The sequence below is a fragment of the Pseudophryne corroboree genome, chromosome 6 (assembly GCF_028390025.1).
Source record: "Pseudophryne corroboree isolate aPseCor3 chromosome 6, aPseCor3.hap2, whole genome shotgun sequence".
In the NCBI taxonomy this organism is placed as follows: Eukaryota; Metazoa; Chordata; class Amphibia; order Anura; family Myobatrachidae; genus Pseudophryne; species Pseudophryne corroboree.
The window spans coordinates 138,819,527-138,847,131 of NC_086449.1; the positions used below are offsets into that span (position 1 = coordinate 138,819,527).

General features: G+C 46.8%; 1 protein-coding gene across 2 annotated transcripts in view; it reads left to right on the plus strand.

Moving 5' to 3' along the window:
• The first annotated feature begins 7,484 nt into the window (after positions 1 to 7,484).
• ELMOD3 (ELMO domain containing 3) overlaps positions 7,485 to 27,605 on the plus strand; it is a 104,274-nt gene continuing 84,153 nt past the window's right edge. Inside the window, exon 1 of one of the 2 annotated variants that reach the window (XM_063931901.1) lies at positions 7,485 to 7,581. The gene's annotated coding sequence lies outside the window, so the exon portion shown is untranslated. Of the gene's footprint in view, positions 7,643 to 27,605 lie in introns of both variants that reach the window. The other variant, XM_063931902.1, reaches the window with a different exon arrangement.

Below are 27,605 nucleotides of genomic sequence, written 5' to 3' on the forward strand. Positions count from 1 at the left end.
GGAATAAGTAAAATTTTCAAAAGAGCAGGTTTTCCATCAGAAGGGACACTAGACTTAGAGAAATGGGAAAAATTTGCCTCCTGTAACAAGAGTTGGATAATTAAGCATAATTGTAGAGATCAAGCATCCATCTGGATCACTGTAAAAGAATTAGAAGCAGAGAATAGAATGATTTCCCCATTGTACCAGAGTACCCAATAGCACCACAACCAGCGTTAAACTCACTGCCTGTAATTTCAGCAACAGCACCTACACACTATACCCCACCCCTATACCCAGACATGCATGCACACCCAGGTACCCCTAGTATGAACAGAATTAAATCACCTGCAAGCTCACTAACAGTGAAATTGAAAAGAGATGAACCAGGAAAAGAGTGGCGAATAATCAGCCCTATCTTGGAAGGATCTGTGGTTGAAAACCCGAATGATTTACCTGAGCTATGTGTACAGAGTATGCCCCAGTGTCCTGATACTTTATCACAAGAAACCCCATGAACCGCCATGCCAAGATAACTATGCAACCAGAAATGCTGAAAGACGGTCAGCATTGCCTATTGCTCTGTATCCAGTACAAGTGCAGAGAATACGCAACACAAATTATGCAACCAGGGTGGATGAACCATACATCGTACAGAGCCAACACCACAAACCCTGGTATGGCAATGACCTCGCAAAAATAGTTGCAGAGTCCCCAGATCCTAGAAAAAACCCAACAGCATTTTATGCCTATATGGAAAGAATTCAAGCCATATGGACACCAGCATGGGTCGACTATCACCAGTTGTGTGAGGCTATACTAGGACCAGGAACAGCTCAAGCAGTAAGCACCATGGCAGCAGCAATTGCAGCAAACGATTGCCCAGCCATAGAGGCCGTTCCGACAGAGGAAAATAGAACAACGTTTGAAAGTGGAAAGATGTACATGACAAGACTTAAGAGATGGTGTCATGCACAGACACTCAGGGCACCAGCAGCCCCAGACTTGAAACAGGAGAAGACTGAGTCCATCAGAACTTACTATGATAAAGTCACTATACGACACACAAGATGATAGAATATGAGGGTGTGCAACTCCTGTGTCGGCAACAGTGTACTCAGTCACCACTGGCAGTTCGATAAAAGTGACTTTACCCACAGGAGACACAAGGGTTTCAAGAGCTGTTTTTATGCACAACCAGATTCCTCTACATTTACTTACAGATCAGGCCATTGCAACGACTGGATTGGGAGGTTAAGCCCTACCCCTGCAAGAAAGCAAAGATGTAACCTGAAATACAAGCTTGCTATACAAGTCTATCTCTCACAGGAAAAGTAAGACAAAGAGGAACAACAACTCCCAGCATGAACATCATTATGTTGAACACCAGCCTGGGTGGACTTGGACTAAGAAGATGACATGCCAGCAGCAGTGAGAAAGAATATGCAAGTGAAGAAAGGACAAAGTATGAAGAATAATGAATGAATCATAAAGAGAGGTGATTGAAAAAAGAAAAGTTGAGAAACAATATGAAGGTCGCATGAAAGTTTGGAGACTAAAGGAAGTCTGCTTTAAAAAGGACAAAGAAAGACATCTGACAAATGGTCAGTACTACATGGCAAGATTACAGAGATAATGCCATGATTTAAAGCAACAGAAGCTCCGGGGTTTAAAGCAAATAATAAGGAACAAGACAGAAAAAGTTCCAAAAGACAAATAAATGATGCTTCTTCTGCCAATATGAAGTACAAGCTTCTTCAGGTACTCCCCAGTGAACATAATGTCTCCAGAGGAAACAGCAGAAGGTATAATTACAGTCACCTTGCCCACTGGAGAAATATGTTTGTGCCTAATGAATACTGGAGCCAGCACACGCAGAAGACAGCAGAGGGAGATACCACAAGAACTGATGAATTCAGAAATTCTTAAAAGGACAGGAGATGCAAGAACTACAGTCACCAATACCAGCCCAGTTCTTGACCTCGGAGTACATGTCCAGTGACTTTTGCTGAAGCACAATGTACTAAAGCTTATCCAAGGAGAATACAGTACACACCAGTAGAAGTTTAACTTTCCAGCAACTTATCAAAGGAAAGAACAAAAAGCCATTTAGTAGCAAGTTAGAACAGAAGTTTAGTATTGGCTCATTCCCGCAGTACCAGTTGTAGAAGAAAGTAAGCAATACTACTGGACCAGGATAGCCCTGTGGAGGGGCTATATCACCAAGTGATTTTTTCACAAAACACACAGCTAAATACAGGATGTGAATGAACTGCTGATTGCCACCACTACTAAAAGAAGTACCAAGAAGGGGCAGTATCCTTAGTGAAGTTTCTGGAAGAACAAGACTGCAGAGCCTCAAAAGGAGAAATTGCAGCTAGTCAAGCAAGAGTTAATCTTCCTAGGACACTCAAGGTACCCGACATCTAACAAAAGTGAGAAGGAAAAGATTTATACTGCAAGCTAAGATGCCAACTAGTGTCAAGCAAGTCAGATGATCATTCCTTGGGCCTAGTAGGACACTACAGAACATGGATACCTCTAGCACCAGTCTACATGCAAGCATTGTATGACAACACTGAAAGGGAGGAGGGTCCGCATCCTACATACAGCAACAGATGAATTAAGCTATTGAACACTTGGAAACAGCAGTTGCCTCATCTCAAGCCCTAGAACTACCTGACTATTAAAGAAAGAGGCCATACATAGAAGTCCTTACGCAAAATCATGGACTGAGGTGAAGACCAGTGGCCTACAACTCAAGCAAGCTTGACAGCAGTAATCAAAGAGCACCTACCGGCATCAGAGCAGTGATAGCAGCAACAGTCCTAGCAGAGTATAAGAGCACAGACACAGTGCTGAATCAGTAGTCCTAGAAGAGGACAAGAGCACAGGCATAGTGCTGAATCATGAACTTATCATCCAGGGTCCACATGCAGGTACAGAGAAGCTTCAATAAGCAAGAACCAGACACCTGTCAGTGGCAAGGTTGACCATGTATGAAGTAGCACTGCCAGAGTGCGACAAGTAACCATCAGAAGATGTATTACCCTCAACTCAGCAACCCTTTTCCAACATTAATCAATAAAGGTGTTGAATCTCAAGATTCAAAAGGAGGGAAAAACAGATTATCTACTGATGAATGGGAAAGCCAGAAGTTTCTAACATTCACTCACGAAGGTAAACAATATTGTTGGACACGATTACCCCAAGGGGGAGCAACCAGTCCATCAGATTTCTCAGAGGCAATGGCATTAATCCTGCAAAAAGGAAACAGCATCACTACTCATCTTTTTGGCAGAAGAAGATTGCAGAGTGTCAAATGCCAAACTACAGCTAGTACAGAAAAGAGTTATCTTTTTAGGACACTGCATATCCCAAGGAATAAGGCATCTTACTGATGAAAGAACAAAAGCAATAACTCTAGCAAAAACCCCAAGAACATTAAAAGAAATCAGAGCTTTCCTGGGCCTTATTGGTTATTGCAGAGAATGGAGACCCTCAGCTTCATTACTGATGCAACCTCTATATGAATTAACAAAAAAGGAGGCGTCAGCAGAAAACAGGGACACCATTGAAGAAGCAGTAAGAAAACTAAAGCAAGTCATAATAACAGCCCCAGCATTAGGATTGCCTGATTACAAAGAGCCTTTTAACCTATTCTGCCATGAAAACAGAGGGCATTCTTTAGGGGTGCTCACCCAGAAATACGGACCAAAACAAAGACCAGTGGCATACTGTTCAGCCCAGCTGGATCTGATTATCAGAGGAGCACCATCCTGTGTCCGAGCAGTGGCAGTAGCAGCAATACTGAGGGAAAAGGTGACAGACCTTGTGCTTGATCATCCACTGTGTATACAAGTACCGCACGCTGTAACAGAAATACTAAGTCAAGAAAAAAAGCAAGCATCTTTCTGCAGCCAGACTTACCAAATATGAAGTAGCACTATTTAAGCGCCTCCCATGTCACCATCACAAGATGCACTGTACTAAACCCAGCTACATTCCTTCCAATCAACGATTCAAAAGAGGGGAGGAGAGGGGGAAATGGTAATGATGGTAAATCGTTAGATGAGGAGGAAAATGCTGCTACAGACGCAGAAAATACAACACAAACATTTCCACATGATTGCCTAGCCCTCATTGAATTAGAGACTTTACTTCTTCCTAATGTCCAAGATACACCACTGGACAATCCAGACATGAACCTGTTCGTCGATGGATCAAGATATTATAATAATGGATCCCCAAGGACACGATATGCAGTAACAACTGAAACTGAAGTCATAGATTCTGGACCAAGCATGTCAGCACAAGAAGCAGAACTCATAGCAATGACCAGAGCCTGCATACATGCTGAAAACATGACAGCTAACATCTACACGGATTCACGCTATGCTTGGGGGGTGTCCCAGGATTACGCTGTTATTTGGAAAAGTAGGGACTTCAAAGGTGCAAATGGAAAACCCATCAAACATGCCAGTTTGATTATGGAACTACCTAAAAGAATTGGCATAATCAAGGTACAAGCACATACTAAGAGCCAAACCATGGAAGCTAAAGCAAATGCATTTGCAGATGCAGAAGCCAATAGAATTGCCTTACAATCAAAAGAACCTGAGCAAGTTTTAGTAGTTTAAGATGTGACACAAATGCCCAGTGAAGAGGAGTTGATCAAAATTCAACAACAAGCATCACAAGGAGAAAAGGAAAAATGGACATGATTGGGGGCAGAAGAAGATGAACATGGACTTTGGAAGTCAAGAGAATTAAAGTACTGTCTACCAGCAGCTCTATTTCCACCTATGTTACAAGTAGCTCATGGACAAGTACATCATTCAAAGGAAGCCATGGTAAATAGAGTACAAGAGCATTGGATAGCTCTAGGCTTCAATAAAGCTGCAACAAACTTTGTAGCAGGATGCTGGATCTGTGGAATCAGCAATCCAGGACAAAGAACCAAGAAACCTCTAGGAACTATACCCAAAGCCTCTTACCCATTTCAAAAGACTACAAATCGACTATATACAGTTGCCACGAAGCGGTCCATATGAATATGTACTAGTAGCAACGGACATGTTTAGTCACTGGGCCGAAGCCTGGCCAGTAGGCAAAGCCACAGAAAAAACCACTGCAAAGAAACTGATAGCAGAAGTAGTATGTAGATTTGGGATACCTGAGGTTATAGAATCAGATAGAGGTACACATTTCACAGGAGAAGTCATGCAGCATATAATGAAAGATTTGGGGGTACAGCAGGCCTTCCACGTGCCTTACCATCCCCAGGCGAGTGGGAGGGGGAACATCTGAACTTTGACCTTAAGCTAAAACTACAGAAAATGATGACAGAAACCAAAAGAACTTGGCCAGAATGCCTACCTATAGTCTTGTTCAATATTAGGACCACACCTATGAGACCTAGTAAACTGACTCCATATGAAATATTGTTTGGGTCAGCTCCAAGAACAGGTTGTTATTATCCACAACAATTACAACATAATCATGGTGATTTAACAGGTTATGTACAGGAGGTCTGTAAAACATTGACTAACCTCCATTGCCGAGTGTTTTCTTCCATTCCAGACCCAGAAGGATCAGCTACGCATAAGCTAAATCCAGGAGATTGGGTCTATTTAAAGAGACATGTGAGAAAGACCTTTGAACCAAGATATGATGGTCCATATCAAGTGCTGCTAACCATGCCTAACTCAAATTAAGGTGTCAGGTCGCAATACCTGATTACACGCCTCCCACTCGAAGAAGCTGACAGTGACTCTCCAGCCAGAAGAATGAAGTTGCTTATCCTTTGGTTGTTGTTAAGGGTAATCCCCAAGGTTTGGACTATAAATCCAGGCAACTGGTTTACTGAAAGGGAATAGTTCAGGCCTAGTGTAGGTAGAATAGGGAGAAAAAGTGGAATCAAAAAGAGGGGAAATGATAGTGTAGGAGCTTCCGCAGTATAGCAAATATATATTGATTCACGCTTTTTCGCATTTATTAAGATATTTACTGTATGCACAAAATGGGTTCATGTGTCCTTAAGAAAAATATTGCAGAGTTGGTAATATCTTGTCCTAAAGCATGACTTGTACAAAGACAAAAACAACATTAAATGTATCCAAGGCGGACAAAGCAACACCAGATATATCCAAGGCTAATTGAGAAGAATGCTGAAAGAAATCTTCTGAGTTTATGTCCGAAAGACTGATAAACGAAACAATAACCATTTTCAAGGCTGTTCTAGTTGCCACTTGGAACATTGTATGACAATCGATGTATTTCAAGACATACATGGTGTATTCTGATTGGCTAAATGTATTGGCAAGCGTGATTTTGTCTTTAAGCTATAAATAATAAAGCTATGACGGCCCCTAGCAGGTCATTTATGATTTGCATAGGTTACACATGAACTTGTGTCATCTTATCATTTATTGACCTCCAACCGGTTGCTAAAGGAACAGAATTCTGACTGATGACTGCAGAGAGTTTATAGACCAGACCTGAATAGGTTAACATACCCTAACAAAGTGTATCATCATTACAGTGCCGTGCTGCAGAAGGTTTAAAGCATAAACGTATCATTACATTGTATCACTAACAAGGTTTAAAATCTATCATCCTATTGTGTGCGCGCGGTGTGTACTTTGTACTCCCGGCGCAGCGTCCTGTACGCTAAGTCCGTAAGCTATAGGACTCTGTACGCAAATAGCGTACACAGTACGTAGCGTGTGTATTCAATCCAGCGGCTGCAGCGGCCCCACGATAAAGGTGTATTTAAAGTTATAGCTTTATGTTTAAAGATAATAATTGACATTATCAATACGGACAGGACACTACACCTAAACAGCATAAAGTCACTACTACTATACATAATCATACTACTATTGAATCTTAAATAGATTTTTTTAGAAGGTTTAAGTCATGCAAGAAAGGACAGAAATTGCAAATTGCACCCAGCATGCAAGGCAAGAGAAATGACCCTGGGTAAATATATAAAACAAACAAGGCACATTATCTATTGCTGTGCATACTGTCTGCCTATGACCCCCTGTGAGGTGGGAATAGACAGCTGCAGCGGTTACCATAGTGACTGGCTGGCGTACAAATGATCAAAGCCACAAATTGCATTGTGCAGAGAGACGGCTTTAAAGTAGGGAAAATGCAGCAGAAGGGGAGCGAAAACACTGACAATCGGAGTTCGATAAGCAATATATATCGCTGTATCTCTTCTCCAGATTTAGGAGAGTGCGAAACACATCTGCGGCTGCATCTTGAGCTGGACTTATGATAATGAGTTCAGCCTGTCTCCTCTTGCGGGAGACATTTTCCTATCTTTAATGAAGCGTAGTCTCCAGGAAAATGTCCGCCACCGTCGACTTCTATGTCTAATACCGGGGACGCTGAGAGGAACTGTCGAGACAGTTCTAGTCCGCTTGCTAAACAGTGAAGGCTTCTGGGAACGGTAGTCCACACTTTATCCTCTTCAATGATTAAAGCTGTCCAATCAGACTACACTTCCCAGCATGCCTTGCGCGGCTCGGTTGCCAGGACTCGGGAAAGTTGATGGCCGCTGAGATTGGAGGGAGCTATCGGGAGAGAAAGGTAGCAGCTGAATTTATGTCTTAGTGCATGGGTGCTGTGATAGCAGCCTGTATGCCCTGATGTATGTATATTGTTTCCGGATTCTGCCTATGTAATGCATATATTGCCATTATTATACAGATGCAGGCTATAAAAAGAATAGACTACCTTGATCCAATGGTTACTTTGCAGTCTGGTACAGAATATTCGTGCTTATGTCCCCCTCCTGAGTGCAGTGGACTGGTCACTTCATGCAGTTTACTCTGTCATTAATTATGTAAAATGCAATGCTTTCTAGTCATTGATTACTGCTCTTTTTGCACTACATATGCAATGATGCTGCCTGCAGGCCAGCAGTCTGCTAAAACACCAATGGCAATCAAATAGAATAATATATAACTATGTGCAATAGTTATTAAAATCAGTTTTATATGATTTTACATTTATTGGAAGCTATCTTAATGGTGCATTGCTATGTGTTATATGCTGTCACTGTGCGGTTAGGTTCATAGATCTCATCCTGACCTACCTCTTCTGGCTAATGTGCGATTCTTTTGATTAGATTTTTCAATCTGTTGTAAATTCGTTAGCAAACCAATATCTCCCGACATGAAAATGCATATTAAATGTTTATTACATGTTTTATTACTGTTATTATAAGTAAGTTTTGCATGGAAACCAAAAGTTTTAAATTGATATGCATTTTTTGATACATTGACCACACTGATGTGACTTTGATTGGGTTACTGTAATACACTATTGTGTTTCTTTCTTTATTATGTTTCATGTATTGGGGAACTTAAGTGGTCTAATTGAAGGCAAAAGGATCTAACCTCCTATTAAGGAGTATTACCGAAAGTAACCCCAACAGGGCCTGTGGACTACTTGGTGATACAGGTTGAGTATCCCTTATCCAAAATGCTTGGGACCAGAAGTATTTTGGATATCGGATTTTTCCGTATTTTGGAATAATTGTATACCATAATGAGATATCATGGCGATGGGACCCAAGTCTAAGCACAGAATGCATTTATGTTTCATATACACCTTATACACAGCCTGAAGGTCATTTAATACAATTTCTCTAACGTCCTAGTGGATGCTGGGAACTCCGTAAGGACCATGGGGAATAGCGGGCTCCGAAGGAGGCTGGGCACTCTAGAAAGATTTATGACTACCTGGTGTGCACTGGCTCCTCCCACTATGACCCTCCTCCAAGCCTCAGTTAGATCTTGTGCCCGGCCGAGGTTGGATGCACACTAGGGGCTCTCCTGAGCCCTTAGAAAGAAAGTATAGATTTAGGTTTTTTTATTTTCAGTGAGACCTGCTGGCAACAGGCTCACTGCAGCGAGGGACTAAGGGGAGAAGAAGCGAACTCGCCTGCTTGCAGCCGGATTGGGCTTCTTAGGCTACTGGACACCATTAGCTCCAGAGGGATCGACCGCAGGCCCAGTCCTTGGTGTTCGGTCCCGGAGCCGCGCCGCCGTCCCCCTTACAGAGCCAGAAGCAAGAAGAGGTCCGGAAAAACGGCGGCAGAAGACATCAGTCTTCACCAAGGTAGCGCACAGCACTGCAGCTGTGCGCCATTGCTCCTCATGCACACCACACACTCCGGTCACTGGTGGGTGCAGGGCGCTGGGGGGGGGGCGCCCTGAGCAGCAATATAAACACCTTGGCTGGCAAAAATACATCACATATAACCCCCAGGGCTATATGGATGTATATTAACCCCTGCCAGATTCCATAAAAATGCGGGAGAAAAGTCCGCGAAAAAGGGGCGGAGCCTATCTCCTCAGCACACTGGCGCCATTTTTCCCTCACAGCTCCGTTGGAGGGAAGCTCCCTGGCTCTCCCCTGCAGTCTACATACAGAACAGGGTTAAAACAGAGAGGGGGGGCACTAAATTTAGGCGCAGTATAAATTATATAAAAGCAGCTATAGGGGACATAACTCAGTTAGTCCCTGCATTATATAGCGCTCTGGTGTGTGCTGGCATACTCTCACTCTGTCCCCCCAAAGGGCTTTTGTGGATCCTGTCCTCATTGGAGCATTCCTTGTGTGTGTGCGGTGTGTCGGTACGGCTGTGTCGACATGTTTGATGAGGAGACTTATGTGGAGGCGGAGCAGATGCCGATAAATGAGATGTCGCCCCTGTGGGCCGACACCAGAGTGGATGGATAGGTGGAAGGTATTAACCGACAGTGTCAACTCCTTACATAAAAGGCTGGATGACGTAACAGCTATGGGACAGCCGGCTTCTCAGCCCGCGCCTGCCCAGACGTCTCAAAGGCCATCAACGCTCCCTCAGATGGCAGACACAGATGTCGACACGGAGTCTGACTCCAGTGTCGACGAGGTTGAGACATATACACAATCCACTAGGAACATCCGTTACATGATCCCGGCAATATAAAGTGTGTTACACATTTCTGACATTAACCCAAGTACCACTAAAAACAAAGGGTTTTATGTGTGGGGAGAAAAAGCAGGCAGTGTTTTGTTCCCCCATCAAATGAGTGAATGAAGTGTGAAAAAGCGTGGGTTTCCCCGATAAGAAACTGGTAATTTCTAACAAGTTACTGATGGCGTACCCTTTCCCGCCAGAGGATAAGTTACGCTGGGAGATATCCCCTAGGGTGGATAAGGCGCTCACACGTTTGTCAAGGTGGCACTGCCGTCTTAGGATACGGCCACTTTGAAGGTACCTGCTGATAAATAGCAGGAGGCTATCCTGAAGTCTGTAATTACACACTCAGGTACTAGACTGAGACCTGCAGACTGCTGCAGCGTGGTCTGTACCCCTTTCAAACAGGGATACTATTTTGCGAACATAAGACGTCGTCTTATATATGAGGGATGCACAGAGGAATATTTTGCCGGCTGGCATCCTGAATTATTGCAATGTCCATTCTGTCAGGAGGGTATTGGAGACCCGACACTGGACAGGTGATGCTGACTTTAAAAGGCACATAGAGCCTTATAAGGGTGAGGAATTGGTTGGGGATGGTCTCTGGGACCTCGTATCCACAGCAACAGCTGGGATGAAAATATTTTACCTCAGGTTCCTCACAGCCTAAGAAACGCACTGTATTATCAGGTACAGTCCTTTCGGCTTCAAAAAAGCAGGCGGGTCAAACGAGGGAAGAGGAAAAAAGCTGCACCAGCAGCCAGTTCCCAGAATCAAAATTTTTCCCCTGCTTTCTCTGAGTCCACCACATGACGCGGGGGCTCCACAGGCGTAGCCAGGTACGGTGGGGGGCCGCCTCAAAAATTTCAGTGATCAGTGGGCTCGCTCACAGGTGGATCCCTGGATCCTTCAAGTAGTATCTCAGGGGTACAAGCTGGAAGTCGAGGCGTCTCCCCCCCGCCGTTTCCTCAAATCTGCCTTGCCGACAACTCCCTCAGGCAGGGAGGCTGTGCTAGAGGCAATTCACAAGCTGTATTCCCAGCAGGTGATAGTCAAGGTGCCCCTACTTCAACAAGGACGGGGTTACTATTCCACACTGTTTGTGGTACCGAAATCAGCCGGTTCGGTGAGACCCATTTTAAAAATGGAAATCCTTGAACACTTACATAACAAAGTTCAAGATGGAATCGCTCAGGGCGGTTATTGCAAGCCTGGACGAGGGGGATTACATGGTATCCCTGGACATCAAGGATGCTTACCTGCATGTCCCTATTTACCTTCCTCACCAGGAGTACCTCAGATTGTGGTACAGGATTGCCATTACCAATTCCAGACACTACCGTTTGGACTGTCCACGGCACCGAGGGTGTTTACCAAGGTAATGGCAGAAATGATGATACTCCTTCAAAAAAAAGGGAGTTTTTATTTATCCCATACTTGGACGATCTCCTTATAAAGGCAAGGTCCAGGGAGCAGTTACTGGTCGGAGTAGCACTATCTCAGGAGGTGCTACAACAGCATGGCTGGATTCTGAACATTCCAAAGTCACAGCTGGTTCCTTCCACTCGCTTACTGTTCCTGGGGATGATTTTGGACACAGAACAGAAAAAAGTGTTTCTCCCGCAGGAGAAAGCCAAGGAGCTGTCATCTCTAGTCAGAGACCTCCTAAAACCAAAAAGGGTATCGGTGCATCGTTGCACACGAGTCCTGGGAAAAATGGTGGCTTCATACGAAGCAATTCCATTCGGCAGGTTCCATGCGAGGACCTTCCAGTGAGACCTCTTAGATAAGTGGTCGGGATCGCATCTTCAAATGCATCAAATGATAACCCTGTCTCCAAGGACCAGGGTGTCTCTACTGTGGTGGATGCAGGGTGCTCATCTTCTAGAGGGCCGCAGTTTCGGCATACAGGACTGGGTCCTGGTGACCACGGATGCCAGCCTTCAAGGCTGGGGAGCAGTCACACAGGGAAGAAACTTCCAGGGCCTATGGTCAAGTCAGGAGACTTCCCTACATATAAATTCTGGAACCGAGGGCCATTTACAATGCCCTAAGTCAGGCAAGACCCCTGCTTCAAAACCAGCCGGTACTGATACAGTCAGACAACATCACGGCAGTCGCCCATGTGACCCGACAGGGCGGCACAAGAAGCAGGATGGCAATGGCAGAAGCCACAAGGATTCTCCGATGGGCGGAAAATCACGTACTAGCACTGTCAGCAGTGTTCATTCCGGGAGTGGACAACTGGGAAGCAGACTTCCTCAGCAGACACGACCTACACCCGGGAGAGTGGGGACATCATCCAGAAGTCTTCCTGCTGTTGGTAAACCGTTGGGAAAGGCCACAGGTGGACAGGATGGCGTCCCGCCTCAACAAAAAGCTAAAGAGATATTGCGCCAGGTCAAGGGACCCTCAGGCGATAGCTGTGGACGCTATAGTGACACCGTGGGTGTAAGTGTCGGTTTATGTGTTCCCTACTCTGCCTCTCATACCAAAGGTACTGAGAATAATAAGATGGCGAGGAGTAAGAACGATACTCGTGGTTCCGGATTGGCCAAGACGAGCGTGGTACCCGGAACTTCAGGAAATGATATCAGAGGACCCATGGCCTCTGCCGCTCAGACAGGACCTGCTTCAGCAGGGGCCCTGTCTGTTCCAAGACTTACCGCGGCTGCGTTTGACGGCATGGCGATTGAGCGCCGGATCCTGAAGGAAAAGGGTATTCCAGAAGAAGTCATTCCTGCGCTTATTAAAGCCAGGAAAGATGTTACGGCAAAGCATTATCACCGCATGTGGCGGAAATATGTTGCATGGTGCGAGGCCAAAAAGGCCCCAACAGAGGAATTTCCACTAGGTCGATTTCTACAATTCCTGCAAGCAGGAGTGAATATGGGCCTGAGTCTAGGCTCCATTAAAGTACAGATCTCTGCTCTGTCGATTTTCTTTCAAAAAGAATTAGCTTCAGTACCTGAAGTTCAGACATTGTGAAAGGAGTGCTGCATATTCAGCCCCCGTTTGTGCCCCCTGTGGCACCTGGGGATCTCAACGTGGTGTTGAGTTTCTTAAAATCACATTGGTTTGAGCCACTAAAAACCGTGGATCTAAAATATCTCACGTGGAAAGTGGTCATGTTATTGGCCTTGGCTTCAGCCAGGCGAGTGTCAGAATTGGCGGCTTTATCATGTAAAAGCCCTTATCTGATTTTCCATATGGATAGGGCAGAATTGAGGACTCGTCCCCAATTTCTTCCTAAGGTGGTGTCAGCGTTTCACCTGACCCAGCCTATTGTGGTGCCGGCGGCTACTAGTGAATTGGAGGACTCCAAGTTGCTAGACGTTGTCAGGGCCCTGAAAATATATGTTCCAGGACGGCTGGAGTCAGAAACTCTGACTCGCTGTTTATCCTGTATGCACCCAACAAACTGGGTGCTCCTGCTTCTAAGCAGTCTATTGCTCGCTGGATTTGTAGTACAATTCAGCTTGCACATTCTGTGGCAGGCATACCACAGCCAAAATCTGTAAATGCCCATTCCACAAGGAAGGTGGGCTCATCTTGGGCGGCTGCCCGAGGGGTCTCGGCTTTACAACTTTGCCGAGCAGCTACTTGGTCAGGGGCAAACACGTTTGCAAAATTCTACAAATTTGATACCCTGGCTGAGGAGGACCTGGAGTTCTCTCATTCGGTGCTACAGAGTCATCCGCACTCTCCCGCCCGTTTGGGAGCTTTGGTATAATCCCCATGGTCCTTACGGAGTTCCCAGCATCCACTAGGACGTTAGAGAAAATAAGAATTTACTCACCGGTAATTCTATTTCTCGTAGTCCGTAGTGGATGCTGGGCGCCCATCCCAAGTGCGGATTGTCTGCAATACTTGTAAATAGTTATTGTTAACTAAAGGGTTATTGTTGAGCCATCTGTTGAGAGGCTCAGTTGTTTTCATACTGTCAAACTGGATATAGTATCACGAGTTGTACGGTGTGATTGGTGTGGCTGGTAAGAGTCTTACCCGGGATTCTAAATCCTTCCTTATTATGTCTGCTCGTCCGGGCACAGTGTCCTAACTGAGGCTTGGAGGAGGGTCATAGTGGGAGGAGCCAGTGCACACCAGGTAGTCATAAATCTTTCTAGAGTGCCCAGCCTCCTTCGGAGCCCGCTATTCCCCATGGTCCTTACGGAGTGCCCAGCATCCACTACGAACTACGAGAAATAGAATTACCGGTGAGTAAATTCTTATTATTTGTAATAACTTTGTGTATTAAACAAAGTTTGTGTACATTGAGCCAACAGAAAACAAAGATTTCACTATCTTAAGGTCCATACACACTTAACGATAAAATGAGCGACGTCGCTCATTTTCCCCCTCCTCGAGCAACGTCGCTCATTTTATCGTCAAGTGTGTATGCCGCCAGCGACGACCGATGTGCGGCCCCGCGGGTCGGCAACGGTCGTCGCTGTCGGTAGGGCATGCATGAAGGATGTGGACTGTCGTCCACGACCTTCATGCAGGGCTGGCGGGGGCGTCATATCGCTCAGTGCGTACAGGCGGCCGCCGACCGGCCGGCCCGGGAGGGGGAAACGTTAGACGATGTCGCTCACAGAGCGACATCGTCTAATGTGTATAGGCCTTCACTCAAAAAATTCTGTATTTCGGAATATTTTAATATGGGATACTCAACCTGTATATTATTACATGTGGTGTGTGGTGACGCTTTTCACGAAGTGGTTCATGAGAGGCAGCTTTCTATCGCGCACTAACTTTTTTCCAGCATGCTTTGTGTAATTGACAATATATATTATTTAAAAACCTGCACAGCAAGTACACTGAAATGATATCCCTTTTATTCTAAAATGCTGAGTAGCACCCGGGATTTGTGCACAGGTCCTTCCTGGGGGCAACTCTGAAAAACCCCTTTCAGATAGGCGGCCCGACCCGGGAATATGCCAGGTTGGTGACCACATCGCCGTGTGATGGCGACGCTTGGAGATAAGATGGTCTCCAAGCGCCACCTCTTCTCTAGGCAGTACCGGCATACCCACCACGACCCAGGTCCATCTTGGGACCAACCCTGCAAGCTAGCCAGGTTAGATTCCCGGGTAACTGACCAGAGTAAACCCTTTTACACTGAGACGCTCCTGGGTTATCACTGCAATAACCTGGGTTTTTAGCAGCAGTGTAAAAAGGGGTGTGTAAAAAGGGGTAATAATAGTGTAAGGGGAGGCATTCTTATGTACAGTCTGATCCATGAGCAGTGTTTCACACCTTATCCTCTTCTTTTTACCGCTCTCTGTTCTGGGCCTCCATACAGAAAATGGATTGTTGCTGCTTTTCTGAAATATATGGTGTATTTTAAAAAGTGAGCATAAAAATAAAAACCTTTCTCTTACGTCCTAGAGGATGCTGGGGACTCCGTAAGGACCATGGGGTATAGATGGGCTCCGCAGGAGACATGGGCACTCTAAGACTTTAGAATGGGTGTGCACTGGCTCCTCCCTCTATGCCCCTCCTCCAGACCTCAGTTAGATCCTGTGCCCAGAGGAGACTGGATGCACTGCAGGGGAGCTCTACTGAGTTTCTCTGAAAAAGACTTTTGTTAGGTTTTTTTTATTTTCAGGGAGCACTGCTGGCAACAGGCTCCCTGCATCGTGGGACTGAGGGGAGAGCCTACTTAAATGATAGGCTCTGCTTCTTAGGCTACTGGACACCATTAGCTCCAGAGGGTTGGAACGCAGGTCTCATCCTCGCTGTTCGTCCCGGAGCCGCGCCGCCGTCCTCCTCACAGAGCCGGAAGATAGAAGGCGGGTGAGTATAAGAAGAAGAAGAAGAAAAAAGTATATAACTCGGCGCTGACTTAGTAAGGAATCTCCTATATAAAGTCACTAAATGTCAGGATATGCTGCAGCTCTATCCAGGAGATCACTGATTCTCCCAAAAAAGTAAAAAAAACTACAAACTAATTAACAAATAAAGCGCTGCATACCGGAAATAATTTTTTTGCTTTTTAATAACACATTAATCAAACAATTAATTGACAAACATATAACACACATACATAGACCCGGCCGGTATTAAAATTACCTTAATGATAAAACTTATCAATCCATAAATGCAGATCTCACATCATACTCTCTATTTCAAACATGGCCTATCAATGATGCATCACTGGTATGTTAATCAACTGATAACATATATATAATTGTGCTGAGGGGCCCCTAATAACTAGGATTCAACCCTCAACTAATTAGCAGCGTATGATATCCGGTGTTCAATCACAATTATGTCCGTATAGGCCAATGGAATGCTGAATGTGTTAATATCCAAATGACAGGTTAATTGGTTAGTAGAGCCAGCAATGTCCGTAACTTAGATTAGGTCAAATGATGGTTAGTGAGTCACTGCAGTCCTCCAAAATTAACATGGACATACTGTCAGGAATCGACTTACCAGGCTGGCATCCGTCCGCCGCTGCGGACTCCGTCCTGGCTCCCTGCGGTCACCTGTCGCCTATGCCCCTGCCATGGGACATCATCTGGATCCTGGGGGCACTCCTGAGCCAGCGGGCGTGTGCGCGCCGCGTCCCTGCTAGGCCGCGGCGTGGGCGCCGCCATGACAGTCTCCAAACAGCTAGTATGCTGCGGCCAATCCGGTGCGTGGCCGCACCCACTTTCCTTTCCTCCATCCAATCCCTGCACACCATGGGGTATATAGGAGGCTGCAGTTTCACCTCACAGGCATCCTGGACTTTGTGTCATTCTGACAACTCGCATGAAAGGATCGGCTCCTGTTTCTCCTGAGTTCCTGGTTCTCTGCTAAGAACTTATACTCCTGGTGATTCTACATTTCTCCCGTGGAACTTCAAGGCTCAGCAATACCAGCAACCTGCATTGGGCTTCACACTCATCACTACCTTGTGTGCTTCAGCCTGCAGTTGAAGACTAAACTCCAGGTTGGTTCATTTCCTCCACCTGTGACACAGCTTGCTGCTGCCAGTGCCTCATCACCTGCACTGTGAGTTGGTCTCCTGCTTATGCTCAGGTTTGCAATATCCATCTACTGCCTTAGTTCTCTGTTTTAAAACCCTGCACTGGTTTCTAAACCAGAATCATTTCATTGACATTCATTCCGTTGTTTTATATTTCCGGATATGATTTCTCAACTCACCTATCACCCATTGCCATAGACTGTTGTTATCATTCCAAGTGTTTGACTTTTTCATCTGCTATTATTATTATTATTTCTGCTGCATTTCTGTTATACTTATCTGCTGAATAAATACCATTGCGCTCATGCGCAAGAACGTGATTCAACCTCCTCGTCTCTTTCCTCCTACTTCCACTGACCCACTAGCGCCCCCTCCGGGGACACAGACCAAACACAATCTGACAGTAAGTCCAGGATCGATGGACTCGGATGGTGGACGGAGTGTGGGGTCAGAGGCCTTGCAAAATCTGGTCTCCCGTCTGGATGGTCAAGAGGTTGCGCAGCAGCAGATGCTTCACTTTCTACAAGGGATGTCCTCCCGATTGGATACACTGCAGCAGTCCCTGCCAAGTGTACTCTCACCTACTGTTACCCCAGCACCTGCCAGTGCTGTAAGTTCTTCTATGTCGGCTGCATCAGCTCCAGTGTCACGTCTGCACCTGCCCGTGCCGAGCAAATATGATGGCAGTCCTAAATTATGTCGCGGGTTTCTTAATCAGTGCGAAATACAGTTTGAGTTATTGCCACATAACTTTCCTACACCAAGGTCCAAGGTTGCCTACATCATTTCCTTACTCTCTGGATCTGCTCTGAATTGGGTGTCTCCTCTGTGGGAACGTGCTGACCCTCTGATCAATAACTACTCAGACTTCGTGTCAACCTTTAGACGGATCTTTGACGAGCCTGGTCGTGCAACATCAGCTTCGGCAGACCTGATCCAAATTCGTCAAGGTAACCGAAGCATGGGACAATATGTCATCCAGTTCCAGACGTTGGCTGCAGAAGTCCAATGGAACAACCAAGCTCTGGTAGCAACCTTCTGGCACGGACTTTCGGATCGGATCAAGGACGAACTGGCAACCCGTGACATTCCTGTTCAACTGTCTGACTTGATCTCCCTGTGTATAAAGCTGGACTCTCGCATCCGCGAACGCAATAATGAACGCGCTCGGAGTGAGCCTCGCAGAGTAAGGTTCATACCCTCTGTACAGTTCCAGCCTCCTTCTTCTTCTGACGAGCCTATGCAGGGAAATAGGTCCCACCTAACCCCTGAGGAACGGGCAAGAAGAATACGAGAGAGGCTCTGCCTATACTGTGCTGCTGCGGGTCATCAAATTAACTCCTGCACGATGCGTTCGGGAAACGCCAGATCCTGACTTGTAAGGGAGGAGTCAAGTTAGGATCATTCAGTCAAGCTCCTTCTCAACAAGATCTCATTCTTCCAGTGACGCTAGAAACTTCCGTTGGGCTCCAGTCTGCGTCAGCATTAGTGGACTGCGGTGCTGCAGGAAATTTTATCACCCAAGCTGCGGTAAACAAATTTTGCCTGTCTACCTGTGAACTTTCTTGTCCTGTATACATTACTGCTGTGGATGGTAGTAGAATCTCCAAAGGGAACATTTCACATCAAACTACCCCAGTGGTTCTGGGAGTTGGATTTCTCCATTCAGAAATTATCAAGTTCCTGGTCATTCCTCAAGCCACCCAGGAGATTGTCTTGGGCATGCCTTGGCTCCAGCTACATAACCCACAGTTCGACTGGACAACGTTGCAGCTTACCTCATGGGGTTCACACTGTCATCATTCCTGCTTAGCCCAAGTGTGTCCCATTAAGTCTACCGAAGTGAAGTCACAGCTAAGTCTCCCAGCAGTTTATCAAGACTTCGCAGACGTCTTCTGCGAAAAGGCTGCTGATATCCTGCCGCCCCATAGGGAATGGGATTGTCCCATTGATCTCCTTCCTGGCAAGAAGCCACCCAGGGGGCGCACCTATCCTTTGTCTGTTCCTGAAACAGAGGCGATGAGTAACTACATTAGAGAGTATCTTCAGAAAGGATTTATCCGTCCGTCATCATCACCCGCTGGTGCAGGTTTCTTCTTTGTCAAAAAGAAGGATGGAGGACTGCGTCCATGCATTGACTATCGGGGTCTCAACGACATTACCGTCAAGAATAGTTATCCTTTACCACTCATTACCGAACTGTTTGATAGAGTTAAGGGGGCTCGCATCTTCACCAAGTTAGATCTCCGCGGTGCCTATAATCTCATCAGAATCCGGAGTGGTGACGAGTGGAAGACAGCCTTCAACACTCGAGATGGCCATTATGAATACCTGGTAATGCCATTTGGGTTGAGTAATGCTCCAGCGGTATTCCAACACTTCGTGAACGAAATTTTTCGTGATGTCCTGTATAAGTACCTCGTTGTTTATTTAGATGATATTCTTATCTTTTCTCAAGACCTTCCATCTCATCGCCTACAAGTCTGTGAAGTTCTCCGACGTCTTCGTGAGAACCGTCTCTACGGGAAATTATCCAAATGCACCTTCGAAGTTCCCTCTATACCCTTCCTGGGGTATATAATTTCCGGATCGGATCTTCAGATGGACCCGGCAAAATTGGAAGCCATTGCCAATTGGTCCATTCCAAATTCCCTCAAGTCTATCCAGCGGTTCCTGGGTTTTGCCAACTATTATAGAAAATTTATTCGAGGATTCTCCACTCTCATCGCTCCTATTACCAACCTGACTCGGAAAGGGGCAGATCATTCCAACTGGTCAGAAGAAGCCTTGGCAGCCTTCCGGAAGATCAAGCTAGCCTTTATGTCTGCTCCAGTGCTGTCACAGCCAGATGTCAACAGGCCGTTCGAGTTGGAGGTAGATGCCTCTACAGTTGGGGTTGGAGCTGTTCTCTCCCAGAAGGGATCTGATGGGAAAGTCCACCCTTGTGGATTCTATTCTCGCAAGTTTCTTCCTGCAGAAGCTAACTACTCCGTGGGAGATCAAGAGTTACTGGCAATCAAACTGGCTCTCGAGGAATGGAGATATCTCCTAGAAGGGGCCAAACATCCGTTTAACATCTTCACGGATCATAAGAACCTGCTATACCTAAAAGCAGCTCAGTGCCTTAACCCTCGCCAGTCCAGGTGGGCTATGTTTTTCTCACGTTTTAATTTTAAGCTTCATTTCCGCCCAGGTTCACAGAATGTGAAAGCCGACGCATTATCCCGGTCCATGGAATCAGACGAGGGAACATCTGACTCTGTGCCACATTCCATCCTGAGTCCCGTGGTTTTCGCTACCTCTCAAGTCTCTCCAGCTCCACCTCCGGGTAAGACTTTTGTTTCCCCAGAACTCCGTCCCAAGTTGCTAGCTTGGGCCCACCAATCCAAGTTCACTGGTCATCCTGGTGTCCTGAAGACATTCAAGTTCCTTTCTGCATCATATTGGTGGCCAAAGATGAAAGTGGACATCCAGGATTTCGTGGCATCCTGTCCTAAATGTGTGCAGCACAAGACTCCTCGTCAGTCTCCAGCAGGTCAGTTACAACCCTTATCAGTCCCTAGTCGTCCTTGGTCTCACCTATCAATGGATTTTATCACTGATCTTCCACCTTCTCAGGGACATAACACTATTTGGGTTGTAGTGGACAGATTTTCCAAGATGGCTCATTTCGTTCCTCTCCAGGGTCTCCCTTCTGCCCCGAAACTTGCCCAGATCTTCCTACAGGAGATCTTCCGTTTACACGGTTTACCCTCCGAAATAATATCTGATCGGGGGGTACAGTTTGTAGCGAGGTTTTGGAGGGCCCTCTGTTCTGCCATGCAGATAAAATTGAAATTCTCGTCTTCATACCATCCTCAGACGAATGGGCAGACAGAGAGAGTCAATCAAGAACTTGAGACTTTCCTACGGCTATATGTGACATCCTCCCAGGATGATTGGTTTAATCTGCTCCCATGGGCCGAGTTTGCCCATAACTTTCGTTACCATACTGCTACAGAAACGACACCATTCTTTGCAGTCTATGGGCAACATCCCCGAGTACCTGAATTCCAAGAACTCCCTCATATGGATGTTCCTGCTGCCACTACGGTCCTGACTCAGTTTTCCTCCATTTGGAAAAAGATTCATGTTTCCCTCAAAAAAGCCTCCAGTCGATACAAGGTCTATGCCGACCGTAAGAGACGTGCGGTTCCCCATTTGAAACCGGGGGACAGGGTTTGGTTATCAACCCGCAACCTTCGTCTCAGGGTCCCATCCATGAAGTTCGCACCACGCTTCATTGGTCCTTACCCTATTGAGAGTGTCATCAACCCAGTGGCTTACAAGTTGAAATTACCACCTTCACTTCGTATTCCTAATGCCTTTCACATTTCTCTCCTCAGACCTCTAGTCCTAAACCGCTTTCAGAATACTCTTCCAGCAGGTCCCAAGGTTCGAACTCAGCGGGGCGTGGAATTTGAGATCAACAAGATTCTGGACTCTCGTTGCCGGTATGGACGTCTCCAGTACCTGGTCGATTGGTTCGGTTATGGCCCAGAGGAGAGAAGCTGGGTGAATTCATCTGATGTCCATGCTCCTAGGTTGGTCCGTGTCTTCCACAGCACTCATCCCTCCAAACCACGTGGGTGTTCGGTGTCCACCCCTAAAGGAGGGGGTACTGTCAGGAATCGACTTACCAGGCTGGCATCCGTCCGCCGCTGCGGACTCCGTCCTGGCTCCCTGCGGTCACCTGTCGCCTATGCCCCTGCCATGGGACATCATCTGGATCCTGGGGGCACTCCTGAGCCAGCGGGCGTGTGCGCGCCGCGTCCCTGCTAGGCCGCGGCGTGGGCGCCGCCATGACAGTCTCCAAACAGCTAGTATGCTGCGGCCAATCCGGTGCGTGGCCGCACCCACTTTCCTTTCCTCCATCCAATCCCTGCACACCATGGGGTATATAGGAGGCTGCAGTTTCACCTCACAGGCATCCTGGACTTTGTGTCATTCTGACAACTCGCATGAAAGGATCGGCTCCTGTTTCTCCTGAGTTCCTGGTTCTCTGCTAAGAACTTATACTCCTGGTGATTCTACATTTCTCCCGTGGAACTTCAAGGCTCAGCAATACCAGCAACCTGCATTGGGCTTCACACTCATCACTACCTTGTGTGCTTCAGCCTGCAGTTGAAGACTAAACTCCAGGTGTGTTCATTTCCTCCACCTGTGACACAGCTTGCTGCTGCCAGTGCCTCATCACCTGCACTGTGAGTTGGTCTCCTGCTTATGCTCAGGTTTGCAATATCCATCTACTGCCTTAGTTCTCTGTTTTAAAACCCTGCACTGGTTTCTAAACCAGAATCATTTCATTGACATTCATTCCGTTGTTTTATATTTCCGGATATGATTTCTCAACTCACCTATCACCCATTGCCATAGACTGTTGTTATCATTCCAAGTGTTTGACTTTTTCATCTGCTATTATTATTATTATTTCTGCTGCATTTCTGTTATACTTATCTGCTGAATAAATACCATTGCGCTCATGCGCAAGAACGTGATTCAACCTCCTCGTCTCTTTCCTCCTACCTCCACTGACCCACTAGCGCCCCCTCCGGGGACACAGACCAAACACAATCTGACACATACAACCATAATAATAAACAGCCCTCTGAATGAGGCTCTCATATTCTGTCCTGGGCACTGGTTACTGAGCGGGCTTTGTTTGTCAGGGGTTCTCACCGACCAGCTGATTGTCTGCTGTAACAAAGTCTCTGCTGCCGACTCCTCCCTTATACTACGCCTCACCTCAGACCCGTTTAGGTAGATGTGTCCCAGATGTAGATATGACCAGGTCCGTGTGCTTTGGACCTCTCTCTCAACGCGTTTCTCCGCCTAAAGACTCAGCGGCTTCCTCAGCATTCCATTGGCCTATACGGACATAATTGTGATTGAACACCGGATATCATACGCTGCTAATTAGTTGAGGGTTAAATCCTAGTTATTAGGGGCCCCTCAGCACAATTATATATATGTTATCAGTTGATTAACATACCAGTGATGCATCATTGATAGCCATGTTTGAAATAGAGAGTATGATGTGAGATCTGCATTTATGGATTGATAAGTTTTATCATTAAGGTAATTTTAATACCGGCCGGGTCTATGTATGTGTGTTATATGTTTGTCAATTAATTGTTTGATTAATGTGTTATTAAAAAGCACAAAAATGATTTCCGGTATGCAGCGCTTTATTTGTTAATTAGAGTATAAGAAGAAAGAAGACTTCACAGGCGGCAGAAGACTTCAGATCTTCACTGCGGTAACGCTGCGCGCCATTGCTCCCACATTCACACACACTGACGGCACTGTATGGGTGCAGGGCGCAGGGGGGGGCGCCCTGGGCAGCAATATTAAACCTCAAGGGACACTGGCTGACCTATATATACTGCGGCGGCAGTATATTAAATAAACCCCCGCCAGTATAAAGAATTTGAGCGGGACCGAAGCCCGCCGTTGAGGGGGCGGAGCTTGATCCTCCAGCACTAACCAGCGCCATTTTCTCCACAGCACGCTGCAGAGAAGCTGCTCCCCGGACTCTCCCCTGCTGAACACAAGTACAGAGGGCAAAAAGGAGGGGGGGGGGGCACATTTATTTGGCGCAGTCAGTGTATTATTGATATATAAAGCGCTGTACAGACTGGGATTTTGTTCCAGTGTCCAGTGGCGCTGGGTGTGTGCTGGCAAACTCTCTCTCTGTCTCTCCAAAGGGCCTTATTGGGGGACTGTGGGACTGTCTCTCTCTCTCTCTCTCTCTCTCTCTCTCTCTCTCTCTCTCTCTCTATATATATATATATATATATATATATATATATATATATATATATATATATATAGTGTGTGTGTGGGGGTGTCGGTACGTGTGTGTCGGCATGTCTGAAGCGGAAGGCTCGTCTAAGGAGGAGGTAGAGCAGATGATTGTGGTGTCTCCGTCGGCACAGTCGACACCTGATTGGATGGATATGTGGAATGTTTTAAATGCAAATGTATCTTTATTACATAAAAGATTGGACAAAGCAGAGTCCAGAGAAAAAGCAGGGAGTCAATCCATGGCTTTGACTGTGTCACAAGGCCCTTCAGGGTCTCATAAACGTCCCCTGTCCCAGGTAGCAGACACTGATACCGACACGGATTTTGACTCTAGTATCGACTACGATGATGCAAGGTTACACCCGAGGGTGGCCAAAAGTATTCATTATATGATTATTGGAATAAAAGATGTTTTGCATATCACAGAGGACCCCTTGGTGCCTGACACGAGGGTATGCATGCCGATTCAATGAGACATATGGAAACTTTGCCTTACAAGGGTGAGGTTTTATTTGGGGAGGGCCTCGCGGACCTGGTGTCCACAGCTACCGCGGGTAAATCTTCTTTTTTGCCTTATGTTCCCCCACAGCAAACAATATCAGATGCAGTCCTTTCGGTCGCATAAGTCCAGAAGGGGCCGGGGCTCTTCCTTCCTCGCCAGAGGTAAGGGTAGAGGGAAAAGAATGCCTGCTACGGCTAGTTCCCAGGAGCAGAAGTCCTCCCCGGCTTCTACAAAATCCACCGCATGACGCTGGGGCTCCACTGCGGGAGTCCGCGCCGGTGGGGGCACGTCTTCGACTCTTCAGCCAGATCTGGGTTCTGTCAGATGTGGATCCTTGGGCGATAGAAATTGTATCCCAAAGCTACAAACTGGAATTCGAAGAAGTGCCTCCTCGCCGATTTTTCAAGTCTGCTTTGCCAGCCTCTCCCCCAGAGAGGGAAATAGTTTTAGCTGCGATACAAAAGCTGTGTCAACAGCAAGTGATTATCAAGGTTCCCCTAGTGCAACAGGGGAAGGGGTACTATTCAACTCTATTTGTGGTCCCGAAACCGGATGGCTCGGTCAGACCCATTCTGAATCTAAAATCCCTAAACCTGTATCTAAAAAAGTTAAAATTCAAGATGGAATCTCTCCGGGCAGTGATCTCCAGCCTGAAAGGGGGGGATTTTATGGTGTCACTAGACATAAAGGATGCATACCTTCATGTCCCCATTTATCCACCTCATCAGGCGTACCTGAGATTCGCTGTACAGGACTGTCATTACCAGTTTCAGACGTTGCCGTTTGGGCTGTCCACGGCCCCGAGGATTTTCACCAAGGTAATGGCGGAAATGATGGTGCTCCTACGCAGGCAAGGAGTCACAATTATCCCGTACTTGGACGATCTCCTGATAAAAGCGAGATCGAGAGATCAGTTGCTGAAAAGCGTGTCACTCTCCCTGAGAGTGCTGCAGCAACACGGCTGGATCCTAAATCTGCCAAAATCGCAGTTGATTCCAACGACTCGGCTATCATTTTTAGGCATGATTCTGGACACGGAAAAGAAGAGGGTTTTTCTCCCAACGGAAAAAGCCTAGGAACTCCAGAGCATGGTCAGAGACCTGTTAAGGCCAAAAAGAGTGTCAGTTCATCAATGCACTCGAGTACTGGGAAAAATGGTGGCGGCCTACGAGGCCATACCCTTCGGCTGGTTCCATGCGAGGACAATTCAGTGGGACCTTCTGGACAAATGGTCGGGGTCCCATCTACAAATACATCAGAAAATAAGCCTGTCCCCCAGGGCCAGGGTGTCTCTCCTGTGGTGGCTGCAGAGTGCTCACCTTCTAGAGGGTCGCAGGTTCGGCATTCAAGACTGGGTTCTGGTGACCACGGACGCGAGCCTCCGAGGATGGGGAGCAGTCACACAAGGAAGAAATTTTCAGGGACTGTGGTCGAGCCAGGAGGCTTGTCTACACATCAACGTGCTGGAATTAAGGGCCATATACAACGGCCTACCTCGAGCGGAGACTCTTCTTCGCGACCTACCTGTTCTGATTCAATCGGACAACATCACAGCAGTGGCTCATGTAAACCGCCAAGGCGGGACAAGGAGCAGAGTGGCAATGGCGGAAGCCACCAGTATTCTTCGCTGGGCGGAAAATCACGTAAGCGCGCTGTCAGCAGTCTTCATTCCGGGAGTGGACAACTGGGAAGCAGACTTCCTCAGTAGACACGACCTCCATCCAGGAGAGTGGGGTCTTCATCAAGAAGTTTTTGCAGAGATAACAAGTCGTTGGGGGCTTCCTCAAATAGACATGATGGCGTCACGCCTCAACAAGAAACTTCGGAGGTATTGTTCCAGGTCAAGGGACCCTCAGGCTGTAGCGGTAGACGCCCTGGTGACACCATGGATGTTTCCGTCGGTCTATGTCTTCCCTCCTCTTCCACTCATCTCAAAAATACTGAGAATCATAAGACGAAAGAGTCCAGACAGTACTCATTGTTCCGGATTGGCCTCGGAGGGTCTGGTATTCAGATCTTCAGGAAATGCTCACAGAAGATCCGTGGCCTCTTCCTCCCAGGGAGGACCTGTTGCAGCAGGGGCCCTGCGTGTTCCAAGACTTACCGCGGTTACGTTTGACGGCATGGCGGTTGAACACCAAATCCTAGCTAGGAAAGGTATTCCGGGGGAGGTCATCCCTACTCTGATAAAAGCTAGGAAGGAGGTGACGGCGAAACATTATCACCGTATCTGGTGGAAATATGTATCTTGGTGTGAAGCCAACAATGCTCCTACGGAAGATTTTCACCTGGACCGTTTTCTCCACTTTCTGCAGACAGGAGTGGATATGGGCCTAAAGTTAGGCTCTATTAAGGTACAGATTTCGGCCCTGTCAATATTCTTTCAGAAGGAATTGGCTTCTCTCCCAGAAGTCCAGACTTTTGTAAAGGGAGTGCTGCACATCCAGCCTCCTTTTGTGCCCCAGTGGCACCATGGGACCTTAACGTGGTGTTACAGTTCCTTAAGTCACACTGGTTTGAACCTCTTCAAACAGTTGAGTTGAAATTTCTCACTTGTAAAGTGGTCATGTTGTTAGCCTTGGCATCTGCGAGGCGGGTGTCTGAATTGGCGGCTTTGTCTCACAAAAGTCCCTATCTGATTTTCCATGTGGATAGAGCAGAGTTGAGGACTCGTCCTCAATTTCTGCCTAAGGTGGTTTCATCGTTTCAGATGAACCAACCTATTGTGGTGCCTGTGGCTACGGGGGACTTGGAGGATTCCAAGTCTTTTGATGTAGTCAGAGCCTTAAGGGTTTATGTAGCCAGGACGGCTCGGGTTTGGAAAACAGAGGCACTGTTTGTCCTGTATGCAGCCAACAAGGTTGGCGCCCCTGCTTCTAAGCAGACTATTGCCCGCTGGATCTGTAACACGATTCAGCAGGCTCAATCTACGGCTGGATTGCCGGTACCAAATTCGGTAAAGGCCCATTCCAGTAGGAAGGTGGGCTCTTCTTGGGCGGCTACCCGAGGTGTCTCGGCATTGCAACTTTGCAGAGCGGCTACTTGGTCGGGTTCAAACACTTTTGCTAAATTCTACAAGTTTGATACCTTGGCTGAGGAGGACCTCATGTTTGCTCAATCGGTGCTGCAGAGTCATCCGCACTCTCCCGTCCGGTCTGGAGCTTTTGTATAATCCCCATGGTCGTTACGGAGTCCCCAGCATCCTCTAGGACGTAAGAGAAAATAAGATTTTAAACCTACCGGTAAATCTTTTTCTCCTAGTCCGTAGAGGATGCTGGGCGCCCGTCCCAGTGCGGACTAAATTCTGCAAG